Source organism: Palaemon carinicauda, chromosome 38 (assembly GCF_036898095.1).
Source record: "Palaemon carinicauda isolate YSFRI2023 chromosome 38, ASM3689809v2, whole genome shotgun sequence".
Classification (NCBI taxonomy): domain Eukaryota; kingdom Metazoa; phylum Arthropoda; class Malacostraca; order Decapoda; family Palaemonidae; genus Palaemon; species Palaemon carinicauda.
In genome coordinates, this window is record NC_090762.1 from 20,830,423 (window position 1) to 20,838,103 (window position 7,681).

A 7,681-nucleotide genomic window follows, 5' to 3' on the forward strand; every position below is an offset into this window, starting at 1 on the left:
TCATTGAGACACATCTGAACTACCTCAGTGTGACATTAGATAGCACATGGAATAACTGCCGACTTGGAAAAAATGAAGAAGAGAAGAAGGAAGAAAAGAAAAAAGTAAGAGGAGGAGTTCCTCGTAGGAGAAGGAGGAACCCCCTTTGCGAGCAAGTTTTCATTGAGACACCTCCTAGCAACCTCCTTATTACATTCCTATTAGATTGTGGGTGCCTTGAATTTCCGTAGCCAGGGACGCCATCCCCTCGCAGGGTGGAATTATTACTGCACGAATTGTAATTGTCGGTTCTGTCTTGTTGGTAAAGGATAAAGGCGTAGGGAAGAGGAGAGGAAAGAGCGGGAGGAAACAAAGGATAAGGAAGATTTGTAAAGGATTGCAATAGTGTTTGTATTGGGAGACGTTGATGGGGATAGATATAGAGGGAATTGTGGAATTTAAAGGATTAAAAAACTAGAATAATAGAAGAGAAGGATGAGATAAAATGCTGATCAAAAAGATGAAGGCAACATAGTTCCGGATTTTGAATGTCTAATTAAGAGATTAGCAATTGAAAACATCGATAAACGACGTGATAGTCCTAAGGACGGAAAGCCAAAGATAAGGAGGCCGTGATAATTTGGCCGTTTGATTATTCGGTAATTTGATTAGTAGAATATTAGGCAAATTGGCAGCTTAATGATATTCATATTGTTTCTCGCGCGAGGAAAGTTGGCCCGCTTTGCCTCGAACCGGAGCAATTTATTTTGTTGGGTAAAAAATTCATGATTGGAGGATAAAGACATCATATTTTTTTCTGATAGTAAACTAATAAAAATACATTTTGCTTTATAAATTATCTATGTATGTAGGAGTATATCATTACCATATTCATGGATTAGTACTTTTATGTGATTTCACATCTTCGTTGAGAATTAATTCTGTAATAAACTTTCTGTTAAATAGATTATATTAATATATACATATATACACGCATATATATATATATATATATATATATATATATATATATATATATATATATATATATATATATGTATATATATATATATATATTATATATATATATATATATATATATATATATATATATATATATATATATGTATATATATATTCATATAAGCCATATATACCTCTTAACATCTGGGTTCTCTCTACCTCGGGATCAGTGACTCATGGGAGAATCAACTTTATGATAATAGCACCTGGTTGGCCGAGGAATCGAACCCGGATCCAAGAAACTGAGGTTCCAGTGACTTAACCACTGAGCCACTGTGGCTCAGTGGTTGTCACTTGAACCTCAGTTTCTTGGATCCGGGTTCGATTCCTCGGCCACCCAGATGCTATTATCATAGAGTTGATTCCCCCTTGGTTCTCTGATCCCGAGGTTGAGAGAATGCAGATATTAAGAGGTATATATGGCTTACACGATTATATATGAAAAATGCGTATAAATGAGCCAAATTATCAAATATATATATATAGACAGAATAGACAGAATGATGGGATACATGAATAAATGAATATATAACTCAATAGATAGCTAAATAGGTATATATATATATATATATATATATATATATATATATATATATATATATATATATATATACATATATATATGAATATATTATATATGTATATATATATATATATATATATATATATATATATATATATATATATATATATATATATATATACATACGCAAACTGTATATTACTGTATATGTATTTAAGGCTGGTTATCAACCAGTAATTTAATATACTAAAATAAAATTGAACGTTTTCATTCACTGTAAAGATCAACATTTTATAGGTAGTAGGTTGGCCAGGGCACCAGCCGCCCGTTGAGATACTACCACTAGAGAGGTATTGGATCCTTTGACTGGCCAGACAGTATTGCATTGGACCCCTCTCTCTAGTCACGGCTTATTTTTTCTTTGCCTACACTTACACGGAATAGTCTGGCCTATTCTTTACATATTCTCGTCTTTCCTCATACATCTGACAACAATGAGATACTTAACACTTCTTCACCAAGGGGTTAATTTACTGCATTGCAATTTGTTCAGTGTACAGTACTTTCCTCTTGGTAAGGGTAGAAGAGACTCTTTAGCTATGGTAAGCAGCTCTTCTAGGAGAAGGACACTCCAAAATTAAACCATTGTCCTCTAGTCTTGGGTAGTGCCATAGCCTCTGTACCATGGTCTTCCACTGTCTTGGGTTAGAGTTCTCTTGCTTGAGGGTACACTCGGGCACACTATTCTATCATATATTTTTTTTTCTTCCTCTTGTTTTTTTGAAATGGTGTGTTGGGCAGGCTTAATAGAAGGGCCATGGATGCCTGGTGGTTTATCAAGAGGTTGTCTTTTCCTTTTTCTGATTTTTTCTTCTCAAAACCATCCTTACTGTCCTCCCTTCAGTTGAAGTGGCTATCCTGGAGGGTATTTAGCCTTGCATGGTGTATCGGCTCCTCCATGTTGACCAGTTTTTCCGACTTTTTACTATAGTCTATGGATATCATCAATCACTTTTATTATTATTCTGTACATATTGTTTTTGTTTTAATTCTTGTTAATCTAGTTTTTAAGTATGATGTCTCTTTTTTATTTCTATTAATTCTTATGCTGTCTGGAGACATTGAGCAAAATCCGGGACCAGTACGTCCTAGATTTCGTCAATGTCGTCTTCTGTATTGCAATATTCGTGGTCTTCATGCAAATATCCGAGACCTTACAGTTGCGTCCAGACAGTATGATATTCTTTTGTGCTCAGAAACTTTGGTTTCTAATATGAGGCACTCATCTGAGCTCCTTATAACTGGTTTTAAGAAGCCAATAATGCTGAAACGTGATTCCATTCCTAGGGCCAGGGGAATGGTGGTGTATATTAGGACCGAGTACCCTGCTTCTCATAAGTCCTGCTATCAATGTGGATGTCATGAGATTCAGGTAATAAAAGTTTGTGGCAGGCATAACAACTTTTATTTGTGTTCAATCTACCGGAATCCAGACATGGATGATTCTATCTTTGATTGTCTTCTTACCATTATGGCTAAGATACAAGAAGATGATAGAAAGGCTTCATTTGTCTTTGTTGGTGATTTTAATGCTCACCATAGGGAGTGGTTGAGTTCTATCTCTCCTACCGATCGCCATGGCTTAAGAGCTTTAGACTTTGCCTCAGAATCAGGCTGTGAGCAAATCATAAATGAAGCTACTCACAGGTCTGGTAATTGCTTGGACCTCGTATACACTGACTCCCCTGGCGTTATAACTAGTAAGGTTGGTTCTCCAGTCGGGACTTCTGATCATGCCTTGATTTCATTATTAGTGAAGACTGAGCAGCCTGTCCCTGATATATCATATTCTTGTAAAATTTATATGAAATCCCAAGCAGACTGGAATGGGATTTTGCATGATCTTTTGTGCTTGAATTGGTCACAATTATATAATAGTGTAGATCCTGTTGTCCCTTTGAATGAGAATCTAGTCAACATAATTGATAGGCGTATCCCTTCTCGTGTGCTAAGGTACCGAATGAAGGACAAACCGTGGTTCAATGATGATTGTAGACGTGCTTATTTGGAGAAGCAGGAGGCCTATCACCTTTGGAAGGGTAACAGATCAGATTTGACCTGGAACAACTATACTCAGCTTCGAGCTTTTGCTCAGAGAGTTTATGCCTCAACTGAAAAGGAGTACAATTTAATCATAAAAGAAACCCTCTCTGGTACAACTCAGGAACATAAATGGTGGTCTACCCTTAAATCTGCACTCTTTGGTGTAGATGCAACAGTTCCTCCTTTACTTAAACCAGATGGCTCAGTCACTCACTGTCCAAAGGAAAAGGCAACCCTTTTGGCTGATGTTTTTGACAGTAAACAGAGTAATGAAAAACTTGAACTTCCTCATTCCTGTTTTCCTGAGGCTAAACTAACTAGTTTAGCTTTTCGATCTCGTGAGATTAAAGCTCTGTTGATGGACCTTGATGCTTATGGAGGTGTAGACCCTAATGGTATTTTTCCTTTGTTTTTTATAAAGACAGCAGATTTCTTAGCTCCAAAGTTATCTGTTATTTTACGCAAGTTAGCAAGAAGAGGAGCTTTTAGCACTTGTTGGAGAATTGGTAATGTTACTCCTCTATGTAAATGTGTTTGTGGTAGCTCAAGTCCCACTGATTACCGCCCAATTTCCATTACTCCCATATTATCTAAAGTTTTTGAACGTCTTCTGGCAAAACGTCTTAATAGGTTTGCTGAAGGTAATCATCTATTCCCTAGTTTGCAATTTGGTTTTCGGAAAGGCCTTGGAGCATGTGATGCCCTTCTTACAATCTCCAATGCAGTACAGAAATCCCTTGATTGTGGTCGGGAAGTTCGTATGATTGGCCTTGATTTTAGTGCTGCCTTTGACCGTGTTAATCATGAGGCCCTTGTTTTCAAACTGAAACAGTTGGGAGTGGGTGGGTCGTTTCTTAGCATTATTATTGATTTTCTAAGTAGTAGATCTCAAAGAGTTGTTGTTGATGGGCACCATAGTGAGTATAGGAATGTGATATCCGGTGTTCCACAGGGTAGTGTTCTTGGCCCATTACTTTTCATACTATATACACATGACATGTGGTTTGGCCTAGAAAATAAGCTTGTTGCATATGCAGATGATGCTACTCTCTTTGCATCAATTCCATCACCTGAATGTAGATCTGGGGTTGGTGAATCCCTTAATAGAGATTTAGCTAAAATTAGTGCATGGTGCAAATTATGGGGTATGAAGTTGAATCCTAACAAAACTCAAAGTATGATTGTAAGTAGGTCAAGGACGGTGGCTCCTCAACATCCGGATCTCAGTATTGATAATGTTTCTTTAAATTTGTATGACTCTTTCAAAATTTTAGGCGTGATTCTTGACAGCAAATTTACTTTTGAGAAACATATAAGGTCTGTGTCTTCTTCAATTGCACAAAAAATTGGCTTATTGAGAAAGTCTTTTAAGATATTCGGTGATCAATCTATTCTGAAGAAGTGTTTTAATTCTTTTATTCTACCCTGTTTTGAGTATTGTTCTCCTGTCTGGTCTTCAGCTGCTGATTCTCATCTTAATTTGTTGGACAGAAACTTACGGTCTATTAAATTTCTTATTCCTGATCTAGATATTAATCTCTGGCACCGTCGATCAATTAGTTCATTATGCATGTTGCATAAGATTTTTCATAACTCTGACCATCCTTTACATTCAGATCTCCCTGGACAATTCTATCCTGTTCGTAATACTAGGCAGGCAGTTAATTCTAATAGCCAGGCCTTCTCCATCATAAGACTCAATACTACGCAGTACTCTAGAAGTTTTATTCCAGCTGTTACCAAGTTGTGGAATGATCTTCCTAATCGGGTTGTTGAATCAGTAGAACTTCAAAAGTTCAAAGTTGGAGCAAATGCTTTTTTGTTGACCAGACGGACATGAGTCTTTTTATAGTTTATATATGACATTTTTGTTGTTGACGTTGTTAATAGTTTATATATGATATATCTCTTTTGACATTACTTTTTTTAGAATGATTTATTGTTAATTTGTTCTCTTCAGTTATTTATTTCCTTATTTCCTTTCCTCACTGGGCTATTTTTCCCTATTGGAGCCCCTGGGCTTATAGCGTCTTGCTTTTCCAATTAGGGTTGTAGCTTGGATAGTAATAATAATAATAATAATACAAATATCTTTTTCTGTTCTGCCTTTAGATGTGTTGAATGAATAACTGGAGAGCAAACAAAAAATAGATGATTTGGTTACTCAACTTAGGAGCGATAGACGAGATGGAAAAATGTTGTTTGTTGCAGTAGATTGGTTTGATGTGTGTTTAACATTGAATTTGAATATTTTTTTTTTTCAATGTACGCTGATGTATTTTGAGTAACTTCTTCGTTTCTTGCTGTATTTCCTGTTTTTTTTTATGATTATTTACTCAAGGTTCTTTTTGTATTTGATGTTGCTTTTGCGTTTATCGGCATTTTTACATTTTTGTCTTCATTAGATTATTGTTGTTGTTTTTTTCTATCGTGAACAGTTGTTTTTTAAGACTGGTGTCCTTCTCAGTATTTATCCTCCTCTACCATGGTCTTCTCTCTTTCAGCTTATTACTATTATCTTCTCTTTTCTCAGTCACGACTAATTATCTAACTGTCACCGTATTATTTATCCCCTTCTATCGCATTCTCCACCCTTACGGTAATCTTCCTAATATTATAATGTTTTCTTATTTCTAGGCTCTCTGGATCTTCTTCTTGATCTTTCTTCCTTGCCAGTCGTCTTCTACCGTGCCATTATTTATTCCTTTTGCCCAGAGTCGCTCTTAGAGGCGACTCCCTTCCATTTTGGTCTGTTGTCAACCAACTTCACTCACGAATTCTTCCTCTTTTTCGGATTGTCTCGGCAGAAACTGTCATCCTTCCCTTTTTTCTTTGTTTATTGGATTTTTTCTCTCTGTGAGAGAAGCAAAATAGAAAGCTAATATATATATATATATATATATATATATATATATATATATATATATATATATATATATATATATATATATATATATAAGGTGTGTTGGATCTTCCTCTGGAGCAAAAACAGTTTGGGAGAGGGGGGACGTCTGAAAGTTGAAATAAAAAATTAATAATATATATGTTTATATATATATATATATATATATATATATATATATATATATGTATATGTATATATATATATATATATATATATATATATATATATATATATATATATATATGTATATGTATATATATATATATATATATATGTATGTATGTATGTGTATGTACACATACTGTATAAGTGTTTGTATAATTATATTATTCTCCTTAACTCTTTGTGTTCTTCATGTTCTAACATACCTTACTGTGAGCTGTAGTAAATTTTTTAAAATATCCAAGGCAATATGTCATTCTAAAAAACAAGATATCATTATACCTACTACTCCAGGATTTTTAATAGTGTTATATAATTGCCGACATTCTAAAATATTATCTGTGAATAATCGTTCGAATCAAGAATTGATTTAGGAGTCCAGTAGATAGCATTTTCAGGGAATTATTTTCCTTGTGCAACTATTTAGTATATTTTAGAAAGTCGGGGGTTCAATCTTATATTTTCAATTGGGAGAATATAATTTTCAGAAATTAACGTAAATTAGCCTAATCTCAAGCATTATCAAAGCACGCTAAAGCAAAAAACTGACATTTTTATTTACCTTTACCATTATAAAGGTATATATAAAAATGCAATTGAAAACTTTAAATAAATTTAAAGAACCTAACTCTTGATAATCAATACACCTGAAATCTAGAGAACTTAATCATCTGATATCAGTCAGGTACAAGCAAAGGGAACGACTAAAAGATTACGTTAATATTTATCTTCAGACGGATGGGAAATATTACATTTGTAAAGGCCTTATTTCTCCTTTCAGATTCCGTCCTTGACGCCGTTGTTTGAATCTCCCGACCCCTATGCAAGAAGAGGAAATGTAAGTATAATATCGAGATGATCTTTCTGTCGACCTATATTTCCAGTTCATTGTGCATTGGAAAGTGTTTCTATTCTATGAGGTATGCTGTTAATGCTCGATAATCATATCGATTTTACATGTAATTTGAATTGCAAAGCCAAGAAAT

At 34.6% G+C, this 7,681-nt stretch overlaps 1 long non-coding RNA gene across 1 annotated transcript in view; it reads left to right on the forward strand.

Moving 5' to 3' along the window:
* Positions 1 to 7,475: 7,475 nt before the first annotated feature.
* LOC137630625 (uncharacterized) overlaps positions 7,476 to 7,681 on the forward strand; it is a 109,108-nt gene continuing 108,902 nt past the window's right edge. The window contains exon 1 of the long non-coding RNA XR_011041739.1: positions 7,476 to 7,533. This is a non-coding gene — a long non-coding RNA (uncharacterized lncRNA). The remainder of the gene's footprint in view (positions 7,534 to 7,681) is intronic.